General features: G+C 59.6%; 1 protein-coding gene across 3 annotated transcripts in view; it reads left to right on the top strand.

Moving 5' to 3' along the window:
• The first annotated feature begins 1,848 nt into the window (after positions 1–1,848).
• RBFOX3 (RNA binding fox-1 homolog 3) overlaps positions 1,849–16,113 on the top strand; it is a 417,949-nt gene continuing 403,684 nt past the window's right edge. For all 3 annotated transcript variants that reach the window (XM_086688216.1, XM_086688217.1, XM_086688214.1), the window contains exon 1: positions 1,849–1,999. The gene's annotated coding sequence lies outside the window, so the exon portion shown is untranslated. The remainder of the gene's footprint in view (positions 2,000–16,113) is intronic.

Here is a 16,113-nt window from a genome sequence, read left to right as displayed (position 1 = left end):
CGCTTAACCGACTGCGCCACCCAGGCGCCCCTAGGGATGTGCCATTTTAAATACGGGGGCCGGGGAAAGTTCAGTCAACCAAGCAGCTACCTTGCTGGTGGACAAGGCATTTATCCGGCGGTTAGCTGTAAGCCGAGCAGCCCACTCGAAATTGTATAGCACGATCCCCACTGGCCAAGACAGATCAATGATGCAGACAGGCTGGAGGGCCAGAAATTAAAAGCATTAAGCTTGTAAGTAGACAGTAGCCACTTGTCTTGGACACTGTCTGTCTTCACCCTGCAGGGAAGGCAGCTGGCCGCTCGGAGCCCCGGCCATGCAGGAACACAGAGTTCACATCCCTCCTTCACTGCCTCTGCGTCTCCTGGGCTCCTAGCAAACCCCAGATTCCCATGACATGCTTTCTCCTCACGCAGAGAAGCAGGACAGTCAGGTGCAAGGAGGAATCATGGTTCCAGAAGCAGCATCCAGAAGTAACAGCGACCTGGGACGGGCTTTTCGTTTGTTTTTAGATCGAGAACATCTTTGAAGTTATAGCTCCCCCCCCCCCCCGCCCCCCCGCCCTGTGGCATTCTGGGCCCAGCATCTGTTTTTCCCTTAGAAACGAGAGCAAGGCCCTGCCCAGTGCTGTGGGTCTGTTTGCCTGTTTGGAACAGTGGGGGGCCTATTACCTGCCTTTGGTGCTGCCCTTGCTGACCCCCAAGGGTCTCATCCCGCTGCCCCACAGGATCCCCACTCCACTGGCCCTTGCTTTGGCTTTCCATCTCCCCTCCCAGCCCCTAAACCAGAGCTCCTTCGCTGGGGTTGGCAGAGGGGGCTGGGGTGGTGGGGGTGGGGACAGGACTGCCTGTTCTTCGGATTTTAGGGGCAGCCTAAGCTGACCTGTGACAGTGACGGCCCCACTTCTCCAGCCAGGGCAGAAATGTTTACGTAGGTTGGGTTGGCCGGTCTGGACAAACACCCCAGCAGTGACCCTGCGTGGCCCCTCCACTCTCCATCCAGGGAGAGCGGCAAGGCCGGGGATTTCAGGCCTGTGGGCAAAGAGGAAGAGGAGGCAAGGCAATGCAGACCAGCGGCAGAGGCGTGTGTGTGGGGCGGGGGGTGGGGGGTGGGGTGGGGGGGCATTCTCTCCCCCTGCCTGAGTTGCATTTCTGGGGCGCCCCAGTGTTGTCCTTTCTGGGCCACGGCCAGGGAGGTGGGAGGGCAGGGGTCCTCATAGGAGCTGCCTGCCCCCGCGATCGCCAGGAGGGAGGGGAGAGGGGGAGGGAGGAAAGGCGGGGCCAGGGCCGGTGGGCGGCGCTCGCGGGGACCCCCCGCAGCTCGGGGCTCCCGGGACCCCTGCGCCTCGCCCACTTCTTCCTTTCGGGGGCTCCTCGGGGGCCGGCGCTGCGGGCCGCCAGGGTGCGTCGGGCCTCCCCGCCCCCGCTGCTGTCCCCGGCCGCGCGGCCCGCCCCGAGCCCCCTCCCTCGCCGCGCGCTGCGCGCTCCGCCCGAGCCGCCGCCGCCGCGTGCTCCCGCTGTCTCCTCGCTCCAGCCGAGCGAGCCGGAGGAACCGGGGAGAGGGGAGGAGAGCGAAAGGGGGAGGAGAGAGAGGCGAGAGGAGAGAGAGGAGGGAGGGAGGGAGGGGTACAGAGGGAGGGAGGGAGAGAGAGAGAGAGGAGGAGGCGGGCGGCGAAGAAGAGCGAGTGCGGAGCGCCGAGCCGCGGGGCTGCTCCGGAGCCGGCGGAACCTCTTCGGATAGCCGCCCCCGGCCCCGGCCCCGGCCCCGGCCCCGGCCCCGGCCCCAGCCCCAGCCCCAGCCCCAGCCCCAGCCGCTCGCGTGGTCGGAGGAGACGCGGCCACCGCCGCCGCCGCCCGAGCCCGGCCCCGCGTGCCACTCGCCGCCGGCTCGCGGTGCCCGCGCGGCCCCGGGACGCCGCTGCCCCCGCTCGGCGGCCGGGATGCAGCCGGGGCATGGCCCGCCGGGCCCCCGTCACCCTGCCGCGGGGAGCGCTGAGCCCGTGAGTAGCCCGACCCTCGCCGCCCGCGCATCGCCCTGCGGCGGTCATTACCTTTGCGTGGAGAGGGCTGGGGGCCGGGCGGAGGCGGGGGGTGGTGAGCGCGGCCCGGGGAGGGGCTCGTGAGACCCCGCAGAGGGAGGCGGGGCTGCAGTGCGCGGCCGGGGACCGTCCCGAAGGCGCGCGGGGAGGGGTGGAGCCCTCGGGGTCAGGGGTCTCCGCGCGGGGTCTGGGCACCCCGGCTCCCTCCCGGGCTGGGGTCGGGACCACGTGGCCCAGCCGGAGGCCGGAGGGGCGGATTTGTGAATGGGAAGGCCCCGGGGTCGGGCTCCATGGAGACGCAGGGGAGTCCCGCGCGCTGTGTGGCGGTGGTGGCGGCGGCGGCGGCGGCGGCGGCACAATGCCCGGCGCGGGGAAGTCCCCAGCGGGGAGGGGGGGGGGGGGGGGGGGGGGGGGGGGGGGCACAGGCGCATGGAGATCCCGGCCCGGCGGGGCGCGTCCCGGAGGGCGGCCGGAGCCCGCGCGGGTGGGAGCAGGGGTTAGCGACCCCCGCGGGGTGCAGTCCCTTTCTCCCCCTGGCACCCAGGCCGCGGGAGCCTAGCCCGAGTCCTCAGGGGGTGGGGGGTGGGGGCTTCACGGGAGGAGTTGACCCAAAGGAGTTGTGGGAAGGAAGGGGCTCCCACGGCTCCCTAAAGAGGACTCGTGCCGCCGCGCTGTGTGCGCGAGGGTAGGCGGAGGAGGGGAGGGGTGGGGGCGAGCAGCGCGCCGGGCCCTCCAGGGGGCGGGCTGGGGGCGCTCCCGGCGGAGTCTCCGAGAGGCGTCAGGGAGGCTCCAAACCGAACCGAGTCTGCTTCTCCCCAGCCTTGGCCGCTCCCCCGGGGGGGCCAGCACAGCCCGGCTGGAGAAGCCGGAGCCGGGGCGGCGGGGCAAACCCCTGGCCCAAACTTTCTGCCCCGGCGGCTCTGGGGCCAGTGGCGCTCCTCCCTTTGGGAGGGTTGTCTCCGCGGGGCCCCGGGCGCGGCCGGAGGCCCAAGGTCGCATCCACTGCCAGGCGCGGAGCCTCCCCGGCATCTCCGCAGTACGCGCGCTGACAGGGGCCCTCACCCAGTCGGAGAGAGGACGAGGGAGCAGCGCCTGGCGCGGAGGGACGTTGGGACCCCGTCCGTCCCAGAGCGGCCCTGGGATCCAGAGTGTCACGTGGGGTGGAGGGTGTCTCTGGGAGTCTGGAACTCCGGCCTCGCCAGCTAGCACGGGGTCCTGCGGGGTGGGGAGAAACTCCTCCGTGACAGCTTTCCAGCCTTTCCGAGGGACTAGGTTTATTTTTTAATGGCCACTTTTAAAAAGGACTCCAGCGGCGCCGCACTTACTGATGCGCGAAACACCCGGCAGTGGAGGCAAAGGAAAGGGGCTGAAGGAACCATCCCCCAGGAGAGACCTCCTTGTCCCCTCCTCACCTAGGGGTGAAGTCGGGCCTCTGCCTGCGCCAGGTTGCTAATTTCCTGTTGAGACACCCGCTTGGCTCAGGGACGCCCTGGGCGCCCACCGGGGAGCCCAGGGCACTTAGCACCAAGCAGGTACCAGGCTCATGGAGTCAGGTCGAACGTAATGAGGTCTTTCAGTCGGAAGACAGCTTTGGTTTTATTGGCCTGCAAAAAGTAAATACGTAAATAAATAAAAAATAAGTAGAAGTATAAACATGACAGCAGTACCTGCTCATTAAGTGTGCATAGTGGATCTGGGCGGATGTCTTAATTAGGCGGCGTTGTTAATGGGGATATTACACTAATTAAAACTAGACCCTCCAGGTGAGCGAAAATTGTGGAGGGAGAGGGAGAAAAGTTGCGCTGAGAGCGCTGCCCGATGAAAGCAGGGTGCCTGCGGGTAGGGGGAGTGCCCCCAGTGGGGGCTTCGGGGGCAGCGTCAGGGGCCGAGGGGCACCTTCTGAGCACCAGTTAGGCGAACCCGCTCTCTCCGCCTCCACCAGGGAGCGTTTAGCTGCCTCCAGAGCCTAGGACCAAGGCTGCCGCCCCCGTTCGTCCCCAGGGACTGGAGGCCTCCCTGCGTGGGCACCGACTCGCGGCACACTCCTGGGAGCGACGCTTAACCCCTCGTTCTCCTGCTGGGAGATTCTGGGAGGGCGACAGCGTGGGTGATGTGGGAAACCCTGGGGTTTAGGGAGCAGAGGTGAAGCGAACAGGGTGCACCCAGGCCTGGGCCTGGTGAGGCAGCTGCGTGTGAGGGGGTGGTCTGCCAGTGGTGTATAGGCTGTTTGCGTTGGAGCTGTTGGGGCTTTCTGGCACGAGGCGCCCCTTTCCAACAGCGATTCCCTTCCTGCATAAAAAGATGACTTAAATGATTTATCTGATCCACCCGCCAGAGGCCTGGGGCTTACAGAGACCGCCGTCCACTCCTGGGCCTTGGGTTGTCTCAGGACACTGGGAGAGAAGCTGGGAGTCCAGGAAGTACCCCCCTCCTGCCCCTCCACCTCCCGCCTGGCCTCTCTGTGCTGGGCCTTCATTGTGAATGCCCCTCACCCAGTGCCCTCGGGCAGGAGCAGCGTAGAGCTGGGTGTATTCACTGACCTTCTGCAGGGGCCAGAGGCCAAGCTGGAGGGAAGGAGCGGGGAGGCCTGGGTGCCCCCCTACTACCTAGGGCGCAGCGGGTGTGCAGCTGGCGGCAGCACCAAGGACAGGGCCTGGGGCGCGCTGCCTGCGCTCCTGAGCTCCCGCCTCTTGACACGTCCTGGGGCCGCTGGGGGCGCTGCCTCCGGAGCTCGCCCTCACCCTGCTAGGGGGAAGGGGAGGGCTCCTGAGGCTCGGGCAGAGCCAGGGGAGCCCAGGGCCAGCGAAGAGGCAGATTTCGGGAGGAGGCAGGTGGGAGGACTCCTGGGTGCCATTCCAGAGTGGGCCTTCTGTGGTGTTCCTGCCACTTACTCAACTTGAAGCGTTGCCAGTGGCTTGTGGGAGAAAAGGAGAGAAATGATAGAGCTCTTTGCTATCTGGGATATACAAGATATGGCAGCAGCCAGAAAGAAAAAAATTGTATCCCAGTTGTGGATCCTTGCCAGCCTGGTATAGAGCTCAGGCCTGTCTCTCCCTTGCAGACTTCTTTCCAGACCCCCCCCCCCCCCAACCATGGCCCGAGGCTCCTTTATTCTGTGATGTGTACAAGTTGTGATGTGTACAAGTTACGGTTCTGACCGTGGTTGATGTATCCCCACCTCCTCCTTTACGCGCGTGCTATTGGGTGCCTGCTCGTGGACCCAGCAGCGAAGGAGTGTACGAATGAAGGCAGCTCCTATCCCACCCAGCAGTGTCGGGGGTGCGGCGGGGGGACGGTATAACGGGCCTGGAGGAGCGTGCGGGGGCAGGGGTGTCTCGGTGACCACGGAGTGACAGTGCCGAGCTCGAAACTGAAATGTTATTTTTCAGCAGTTGCAACGTGGGGCTCACCTCCTCCAGCCCGGCTGTCCGCCTGCCTGCAGTTTTTGGTCAGTCATCTCTCTGTATTTATTTATTTCCACACTCCTTCTTGATACTCTGTTATAAAGACAAATGGAACCTGACACACAGCTGGCATTTGGTGAGGAATTTTTTATTTTTAAACAAGTGAAGGGGAAAAACCATCTTGAAACTTTCCCCCTTGAACAGAGATGCTCCCTCCTGGGCACCTGCCTTTCCCTAAGTCCCTTTTCTTCTGCACAAGGTGCCGGCTTTATGAACACATTCCATTTGCACCTCTGTCTTTTTGATCAGCTGCAATATCTCCCCACGTTCTTTTATGAAGCAGCTCACTATTTTCACAGCTGCGTGAAACATGCAGGCAACCGAAACATCTTATTTTCTGCAGCCTCTCTGAAGTGGGTTTCTCTCTGAACCGTCGCTGCCTCTTTTATTGATAACGTTCCGGTTCCAACTCCCCCGCCTTTTTTTCTTGCTGTCTGTCTGTCTGTCTCTCCTCCCCTTTTACGTCTTTGTTTCTCCCCCCCACCCCCGTACTTTCTGACTGGTGCAGGCACTCATAAGTGACTTTCTCCTGGCATTACCTGTGAGAGTTGAGGACAGCTTTCAATCAGCAGCTGGATGGTGGTAATGATTGAGTCCGTGGTGGGGTCTGTTCTTTGTGGGGGACCCACAGACGGAAGGATGAACAACCTCGCGCCAAGAACTGCTTTGGCTTAAAAAACAGACATTTCAGAGAGCAGTGCACCACGTGAACGACTCTGCTGTGGCAGCTTCTCAACACATGAGCCGCCACCAAATCGTGCCTTAGGAGGTGACTTGAGATAATAAAGGACATAAAACGTGTTACTTTATTTGAAAGTGTTTCCTTCAGTGAGGGGCGGGGGGAACTCAGCATCCAAATTGCGTTTTGGAAAGCACTGCCTGTCTAGGTGAGCAGAACCGAATGCTGTCACTCAGGAGCAGGGTAGGCCACCATGAGGGACGGACGAGGGATGGTGAGCCGACAGGGTCCTCAGGGCCTAGGAAACACTGTCAGTTTTTATTTTACGTTATTTTATTTCATTTTTTAAGTTTATTTATTGGGGGAGGGGCATGAGCAGGGAGGGCAGAGAGAGAAGGAGACACAGAATCCGAAGCAGGCTCCGGGGTCTGAGCTGTCGGCACAGAGCCCGACACAGGGCTCGAACCCACGGACCGTGAGATCATGACCTGAGCTGAAGTCAGATGCTTAACCAACGGAGCCACCCAGGCGCCCCCAATTTTATTTTAAATTGGGGGCCGAAAGATGTGCTCAGCTGTGTGACAGGGACGTCTTCCTTTGAGTCTAGTCTCCACTTCTGTGTAGCTCAAGGCTGGTACCTGCTGATCTCACTGGAGGTGGGTGGGTTGTAACTTGGTAGCATTAACTTCATGTTTGGGGGGGGTGGGGTCTTTAGAGGCTGTGGTGTTCTCTGAGGTTCAAGAGCAAAGCAACTCTTGTTGTAAGATTTACTTTTTAAGGTTTAATATTTAAAGCCAGGGCATATTCTCAGCAGAAAACAAAATGAGGGAGAACGTATGTGTTTTTAGCACCTATTGATTTGGTTAGTGGCTGTACTGAGATCTTCCTCCCAAGGTTCTAGAAGGATAGAGCCAGGGAGAAGTGAGTGCACTGTGGCTCGCCGTGCCGGGCTCCGTGTCACCTCCACCCCTGTCATCAGTGCTGTGTGTGCAGGTGTCTCTGCCAGGTGTCTGCTGAATGCTGTGGGGAGTGAGCCAACCCTCTGGTCCAGTATATACTGCACTGTGACTGGGAACCAGGACAAGAGGCAGGTGCTCAGGGATGTCTGTTGCACCCTTTCAGAAAACAGCCCCACTCACAGGTGAGGGAACTACCTGGGGACAGACATCTGCTACCGGCCAGACCCTGCGCAGTTCCATCAAGTTCCTTCTGGGGGACCAGACAGGTCATAACTTGCATCTTTGGCACATAAGAGAGGAGAATCTGTGTGCCCTTATTTCTCTGAGACATCTTACTTTCACTTCAAAATTCTCCTTCCACCAAAACAAAGAAGCAGAAAGTAACATAGTCCCCTCCAAAAGATCCCCTCTCACGGGGCTGCCAGTACAGTTGTGTGGGTAGTGCACTGCACAAGCCTAGGGCACATTTGGAGCTCTACCTGTGAATAGGTGGAACACTGCAGCCCTGCTCACCAATCAATGGCTTCTTGTCTGTGACATCAAATGAGCCTGGGAGGTGACGATGACAGGGAGGGTGACCCTCTGGGGCTGGGGCACTTCTCCTGACCCCCTTGCAGTTTGTGTCTTTGGGCTCCAGGTGACTGGGGATTCCTGGGTTCGGTATCATGTCTCAGGATAGTTTTCCTTTAGGCCAGGATAACGAGAACACAGAGAAGCACATTGTTCTCAGCGCTGAAGCCTCTGTGTGTAAAAACAGGAGCCTCTGGGAAAAGCCAAAGAACACGCAATGTACTTGTATTAAAAAGGTGGATTCAACTGGATATTTAAAGAGGGACGAACACCCAGGTACAGGTAGAAATAGTTTGGGGTGCCCGGGTGTCTTAGTCGGCTAAGAGTCTGACTTCTGCTCAGGTAGTGATCACACTGTTCGTGAGTTTGAGCCCCGCGTCGGACTCTGTGCTGACAGCATGGAGCCTGCTGGGGACTCTCTCCCTCTCTGTCTGTCCCTTCTCCCGCTTGTGCGCATGCTTTTGCTGTCTGAACGTGTATAAAGAAGCTTACAAAACAATGTTTAAAAGCGTAATTTCTCACTAAACCAGTGGTTTAAAACCCTTACTGAACATAAATTAGAAGTGTCTCTACTGGATTAAGTTCTGGAATCTTCTGGAAGTTTCCTTTTAGGGATTGGGTGCCCGGCATTGCTCCCTGGTCTGTACACGGGAGTTGCTGGGCACCTGAAAACAGAAGCTCCTGCTGGGGACTTCTCCCCGACCACGTGTTTGTTTTCTTTTCTGTTGGCAGTAGCAAGAAGGGCTTTGTAGGCTCCTGTCTGCCGCAGGAGGCGTGAAGGCGTTTTCCAGTGGTTCACGTGACATGGCCACGCACACGGGGTTGCCCTGTTTCCCATTGCCTTGGGGCCCGAGAAGAAAAAGGAAAACCGGGATGCCTCTGTTCTGGCTCCTCGTGGGCTCCCCCAGTGCCTGCTGACTCATGCTCACAGCCTGGCCTCTCCCCGGGGGTCCAGTCTGAACCCTCCGTCAGTCTCCTTGTTAACAGGGACTCCCTGAGATTGGACATCACTGCCTCCTCCCATCAGCCGAACCCCCAGGACACACGCTTTTAGATGTACGTTCAGATGCAGCACAACTTGTGAACAAAGCTCGTTACCTTTCTGGAGGCCTTCCTGGAGGCAGTGGCACTGCTGGTCAGCGCGAGCGCCCGCAGGGCCGGCATGGGGGGGGGTGGGCAGTGTGGGGCGGGTAGCTGACCGCGGCGTGCCGTGGGGAGGGGATACGGCCTTCTTCCCTCTGCGGGTGGGGCAGGTCCTCACACCTGTTTACTCAGCCGAGCAGCAGGGAGGTGGGACGTACAACCAGCTGGCACTTAGTAGGCACACAGCAGCCGGTGGCGAGCGCGGGCCTTTCTGGTGCCGCCGGCCTGTTACAGGAGCGAGTGTCTTGTCCGGGTCAAGGACACTGCACTGTTTCCTGTCGCCGTGAGGAGACGACATGGTTTTAAAATGGTTCCAGGTAGGGTTGCAGGTGCCAGGGTGGAAATGAGGCTTGGCGTCTCTCTGGTCACTTCTTGCTCGGGCGGCCAGGAGGGGCCCCCCGGAGGAGCCGGGCAGCTCATGTCGTCAGGAACAGGCCAGGCGGAGGTCCTGTCGGTGGGGCTGTGGACCCAGGGATCACCGTCGCCAGGGCGCTGGGAGAGGGGAGGCTCGCCTGCTGGCGGTGGATTGCCTCGGGCCACCTCCCCCCACCTCCACTTCCTGGGGGGCAATCTCAAGGACCGCAGTTGGGGGGGTGCGGCACCTGGGCTCTTTGCTTTTGCAGGAGTGGCCTTGGATTGCTGGGCTGGGGCGGGGGGGCCTAGGTCATTGCCAGCTGGGTTTCCATGCGGGGTGGGAAAGAAGAAGAACCTTGGCCTCTCCCCCGCCACCAGAGCCCTCTGAACCTGTAGGTTGCCACTGTGGCACGTACTCTCAGACAGAGGGATTCTCTTCCATCTCTGCGTTCGGTGTGGAGATGAGGGAAAACCGAAACATGGTGTTGCAGAAACCATTAGCAGTAAACATAAAGTGTGCTTGTCTTTCTGGAATCTTGACTCTTCCTCATTGAAGGGACCACAGTGGTGCCATTAGGCATGGCTGGGGCCCCCACCGCAGGGACAGTCGAGGCGGAGCCGGGGCCCAAGGGGCTGCTTACACAGGCCTCCTGCAGCCTGGGGACGGGGCTGCGGTTCACCGACTTCCCCGCTGCGCTCCCTGAGCTGCTCATAATGGACTGGATAGCACTCGCCGCCTGCCCCGTAGGGGTGCCATCCGTGGGCACATTAGTCAAGTGTTTTGGAATCTTAGCAGAAAAGAGAAGAGCTGGGGAAAACTCACAAGGTGAGAATTAATATTTTCAGCACTGTAATATTATAAGCGGCACTCGCAGTCAACCGATGCCAGGGTGCGTATTACTGCGAGTCTGCTCTTGGCCGAAGGGAGGGACACGGAAGCTGGACAGTGACCTGACCTTTGTTTGGTGGGGTGGCCCGTTACCCTGCTCCTCACCGCGAAAGCCCTTCTGCAGGTGTCAGGGACGACTTTCCAGCGTGACTGGAAGCGAGTGCATTTTTCTTTCCCGCCACAGACCTCTCCTAGGACAGTTAAGTAGAGCCCCCTAGAATCCTTATTCTTTGGACTCTTCCGGCACTCCATGACCATGGCTGGGATCTTTCTACAAGTTTTCCCTTGAGTTGGAAAATACATGTCTGGTGCTGTATGGGCGTTGACAGTGTTGCAGTGATCAGCATTTACTTTCCTGACTTGGCCGTGCTTAAGCATGTAAAACGAATGTTGCGTGGGTTCTACCCCCGCCCCCCCCCCCCCCGCCCCCGACTTGGGTTGAAATCTCATTTTAAAAGTAGAAGTGTCTGCACAGAACAGATGGGTACAAATAAAACCAGGTCATTGACAATAGTATCTGTATTTACATGTTAAAAATGCAGCACGGGGTCTCTGCCCCCCACCCCGTGTTATTCTTTCTTGGCTGTGTATCGACATTCAGATCAGCTAAGGAAGGATCCCCCCCCCCAACCCCCGCCGTATTCTCTCCCCCGTCATGGACACAATAATATGTTTTTCTCAGATCCTAAGACGAAAACTCACAAGACCAGACTTGGGAAATTTGGGCCCTCGAGGATAATTTTTCCGAAAGTAATAAGCGCTGGAAAATGAGGGCTGTAAGGGAAGTCTTTAGGTAATAATCATAACTGTGATGTGCACTACCTTGAGATGCTTTAATATACACCAGAATTACAGAAAAATTAAGTCTGCTGGAAGGGGAAGGAAGTGTGCTTTGGGCCCTAGGCCAGGTCTTCTGTCCCCACGCCGCCTCTGGGGCTCTGAGCCTGTGGCCTGCCCTCGTCTCCTATGGGGAGGCCCTTGTGCCCCCGGCCAAGGTCAGTTGCACACACAGTGCGGATGGAAGAGAGAAATAGAATTCCCTCCCCAGTGGGTTCCTTTCAGGGCTGTGCTGTTTTCCAGCAAGGGGTGTGAACGCGGAGACTTCCCCAGCTTCTGGCCCCGCTTTATTGGAGTCGGGCTGCCTGAGAGCTGGGGCCGGAGGGCGTGGCCCGGGGCACCCCCATGCACACCGCACCTTATGGCTGTCGGGGTGAGTCCTCTGCAGTGCTCCCCCCCTTAGGCGCAGGCAGAGCACGTGGCCTTACATGTTCTTCTGCCCATCCCTCTTTCCCCCTCCCTGACCCCATAGCCTCTTTCTCTTCCTCCTGCTCCCCCTACCTCCTGCCCCCCTCCACCTTCAGAGCTAGCAGGCTTCTCCGGTGGGATGCGGGGGGCGGGGGGGGGTGTCGTATGGTAGGTCCAGCGGCGCTGAGCTCAGAGCAGCCGTGAGGAAAGATTTACGGTTCCTCCCTGCCCTGCTGGAGGGACAATTAAAGCCATGCACGGCTGGAGGAGAGCAGTGTCATTAAGAGTCAGGACGGTCAGAATAAATCAGTCACCTCCAGTCAGATGGCTGGGCTGGACTGCTTGCTGGGGCCTTTATGGTGGGAGCCCCCTCGGGGGTGGGTTTGAAGGCTCCAGGATGGGCCGTTGAGGGATCTGACGTGCTCTGAGCACCATAGCATTTGGGTCCCCAGGATCCCAGGGGTCTTCTCCCAGATGGGGGGGTGTGCCGGGGGTCCCCAGGGGCTGATTCTGGGTGACACGCTTGCAGGCTGTTTGTCCTCTCAGCAGCCGGCACCCGTGAGAGCCACAGACTGGAATGTTCCGTCAGAGTAGCGGACGCCGACCTGACGGCAGAGTGCGTGTGTGCGTGTACGCACAGCCGGTGTGTGCACGGATGCACGCGTGCCCACGCGCATCAAGGACACCGGCGGGCCCCACGCCTGTCTTCCAGCCCACACAGCCCCTTGCAGGCTGCCAGGCCCAGGCGCGGGGGGCCGGCCAAGCCCAGCGGCCGTCCTCCTTCATTTGTTCTGTGTCTTACTTCAGCGCCTCCGAGACTCTGGCAGTTTCCTCAAGGAAACTTTGTCTCTGTGGAAATGAGGTGCCAAGGGCTGCTCGGCCCTCCTCCTGGCTAATTGCTGATACGGTCCCGCGTGGGAGCCCCGTCACTCCTAGAAGCGTGCTTTATTCCGTGCTTGCCCGCCCGCTCCCGCCTCCCCACCGGGGTCTGCTTTCCAAGCTGGTGCCGGAGCCGCTCGGCGTGAGACGCGGGCTGTGGCATTAGCGGGTATTCAGCCGGCCAGCACGCCGGGCCTTTCGTTAACTCGGATACTACAATTATGCGCACCGAAACGCTGAGAGGGCCATTTGGGATTTTTCTGCCTTTAAAAAAACTATTCCTTTTTTTCACAGCCGTGTGCCCAGCCCGTCGGCACCACGGCTGTGACACGGAGCCTCGCAGTGGCCGTCAAGAGCCCTTCAGCGCGCCTGTCTTGCGCGTGTAATAAACGACACGTGAGCTACAGCCCGTGCCCCGGGCGGGGCTCCACCTCTTTTCCGCTCCGAGGGGCTGTGCCCGCAATCAGGGCGGCTTCTGTCGGAGCCGCACCGCCTCCTGCCGTGACTTACCACGCCGGCGCAGTGGCCCCTGAACCAGCAGAGGTGTGCGTGCGTGTGTGCGTGTGCAGGCGTGACACGTGAGGACGTCCCTCGGCATCGAAAGCCTGCTCCCGTTGGCTTCGTGGGGAAGGGCTGGTGCCCAGGGCAGTGGTTCCCCTTTGCCCCCTGCTGAGGCCAGCTGGGCCCATGGAGAGCACCCGGCGTTTCCGAGCGTGGGCGAGCATGTGCTTTTGCAGGGAGAATGGTGTTTACACGCAGGCACGCTGGCCCTTTGTGCACGCGTGTGCATGCGTGTGTGTGGATTGCGAGCGAGGTTGGGATCTTGCGCGGGTGGCCTCACCCTCTCCCCACAGTGGGAGGTGTGTGAATGGTGTCCTGGGGCCCGATGGGGACCCAGAGGGACTGGATGGCCAATATCAAGACTCCTGGGGAGGGGCAGGTGCAGGGGGGGCATTGCAATACACACGGGAGGTCCTGGCTCGAGGTCACCCCATGGAGAGCAACCCTTCCCAAGGACAGAGCCCACTGACTGGTGACTGGTGCTCGGACGTGATGCATGCTTTCCCCTTGGAAGGTAATTGAATGTCTGGAGGCAGCTCCTGCCTTGGACGCTTACCCAAAACATTCATAAAAGTGTTATTCAGGGACCTTGTTATCTCGAAGAGGAAGGAAAGAACCCACCCCACCTCAGCACCAAATAACAACCAACAACTCACAAACTTTTTTTTTTTTTTTAGCTTCCCCAAAGTTGCCATGGTTACCTGCGTGCGTGGTTCCCAGGTCTCCCGCTCTAAGTGGATCGGCTTGGAGCATGCACCAAAGCCTCCGTGCTGGGCCTCTGTGGTGTGTTCACCCATCTGAAGAGGCTGTTTGTGTCCCAGGATGGAGGGAAGGAGCTGGGACACCATAGAGATTTTCCAAGACCACAGAATGTGATATTCTAATGTAACGCTTCTGAGCTACTGGAGACAGAATTTGTCTCCCACGCTAAAATAATTATAGCTGGGAGAACAGAGAATACATCATTGCAGGTCCTTAACAGCGAGGAGCGTGTGTGTGTGTGTGCGCGCGCTTGCGCTTCAGCCCCTGCATAGGCTCTGGCTTCTTCGAGGAGCACACACGTGTGCCTGGCCATGTGTGTAAGGGCAGCCATAACCTGAAGCACCCCTGCACCTGTTGCTTGGATAGCACATGCACAGATGGTGAATTTCTGCAGGGGGTTTTTGGGGAGAACCGATAGGGAAGGTGGGGAAAGGGTGGATCAAAGTGGGGGAAAGAAGCCAGACAAGATTCCTTCTGGCCAGGCACTCATGTGCCCTCTGAGAGAAGGGCCCTCAGCGTGGGGAGAGGCACCGTTCTGCACCTGCCGGCTCAGCCTGTGTGTCCAGAACACCAGCAAGATAGGAAGGAGACCAGGCTGTGGCTGAACATCGCCCTGACGTCGCGCACCTTGGGGTCTGGCCGCCTTTCTCCCCTGGGACGGATGGAATGGCCATCTGCTTGTGTGCTGGGGGCCCTGGGGCCCTCTGCTCCCTGCCGGCCGTGTTCTCCCAGGAAGGCGGGAGGCAGCCGGGGTTGTGTGGGGGCACTCAACGAGCAAGAGTGGACACGGGGGCTAGGATTGGGCAGTGAAGTCTGGGTGTTGGGGGTTGTAGTGACCGATGAGGGCCCTGGTGCTGGACCACACGGCTAAAGCTTAGCACTGGGGACCCCAGAGGGCTCATTTTCAGCCGGGTCTCTGGTTTCCCTGCCTTTAGCCTGGCAGAGAGCGGAAGATGCTGTGCACGTGCACGGGGGTGGGGGGTGGGCAGCGCCTCTCTCCCCTCATTCCAGTGGCTGCCTGTGTGACTTGGGTGTGGCTGGGCCGGCGCGGCCCCTTGCAGAAGCCGACTCCCCGCTTTGTGCCGGCCTCACTTTCCCACAGATGAGAGGTGGTCTCAGACTCCGGCATTGCACGTGTGGTCACGTCGTGAGCCCGTGGTTTAAGGGCAGATGTTTTCTGGGGTTGAGTGAGGCCAGGAGCCCTGGGGTCTCCTCATGAAGTCCTTACATATGTGTGGCTGGCAGTGGCGTGCCAAGGCCAGGGGTGACCCCCATTTATCCCGGAGCATCCTAGGAGCGGGTTGGCTGGTCAGGTAGATGGTGAAGGCAAGTGGGGAGGTTCTAGATCCTTCCATGAGCCCAGGGCAGAGCTGCGTGTAGGGCCCCATCCAAGGTGGGTGGGCGTTCCTGATGCTCACGTGCTTGTGCACAGTGGATGTGAAGAATTGCCCTCCAAGCCCCTTTTTGAGGCTCCCTCTGCCCCGGTCTTCCTGACACGTGTCTGGGAGTCGTAATTGGCACTGATGAAGAATGAGAAATGACAGATTCCTGTAGGTGTTTGCACATCTGTCTCCCATATTAGATCGTGAATGCTTTGAAGGCAGGGACCCCGTTTTCTGCACAGCGCATAGGATGGCTGTCTACTCACGGTAGGTTTTCAGTCCATGTTTGTGGGCATTCTGACAGCTGGCGGGGGTGGTCCTGGCGCCTTTGAGCCCTCCATCCTGGCCGGGCCGGCTGGCGAGGGGCCCAGGAGGGTTTCTGGGCCCTGTGCTTTCTGTCGCTACTGGCCCCGTGGCGTCTTGCTGGTGTGGGAAGCTATGCAGGAGGCTGGGGCCCCACTCTGTGTCCCAGGGCCTGGGGGTGGGGAGTTTGTGGGGTGGGGGGGCAGCGGCTGCCAGAGGGACCTGCTGATCTGTAGGAAAAGCTTCAGAGGCTCCTGGCCTGCAGAGGCCTGGAGAGGAAGCAGGCCCTGGTACTGCCCCTGGGTTGGCAAGAGTGAGGCGGTGCCCTGGGGTTGGGCTGTGCTTCCAGCTATATCAGCTTCCTTCCCGTCGCCGGCGGTGAACCTTGGACCGTGTGCCACTGCCTCCCTAGAACCGGGGTCGGCTGCCAAAGAGAGCAGAATGCCTCTGCAAGGGGTGGGGGTGCTCAGATGTGCCTTCGAGCTGCCCCTCTTTGCTGGGCTGGGGGTGAGGAACAGATGTGAGGGAGGGAAAATTCCTCAGAATGTGCTGGACTGTTCTAGAAGACGGCGGGCTATTCTGGAAGACAGCCCGCGACTCCTCTAGGTGCATGACCCTGGGGCTGGCTGTGTCCTTTGGAGGTCAATGTAGCCATCCACAGGGGCGTCAGCTTGTGATTATTGATGCTAATGGAAAACAGAAGTGAAATGGATAATTCAAGATGGCAGACGAATCAATATTATTTATATTTAGCTTGTGAATATGCTGCATATTTCTCTGCTGGCAGATTGGTCTTCACAATTATATTTTGCGGAATCCAAGAATCTGCTGTCCGTGGGCCAAGGGCTGCCACCTTGCTCCCCCCTAGGAGGGTTGTTGGAACAC

Source organism: Puma concolor, chromosome E1 (genome assembly GCF_028749965.1).
Source record: "Puma concolor isolate L17-30 chromosome E1, mPumCon1.1.hap2, whole genome shotgun sequence".
In the NCBI taxonomy this organism is placed as follows: Eukaryota; Metazoa; Chordata; class Mammalia; order Carnivora; family Felidae; genus Puma; species Puma concolor.
The sequence above is the reverse complement of the archived record's forward strand: the minus strand, read 5'-3'. Positions and strand labels throughout refer to the sequence as shown.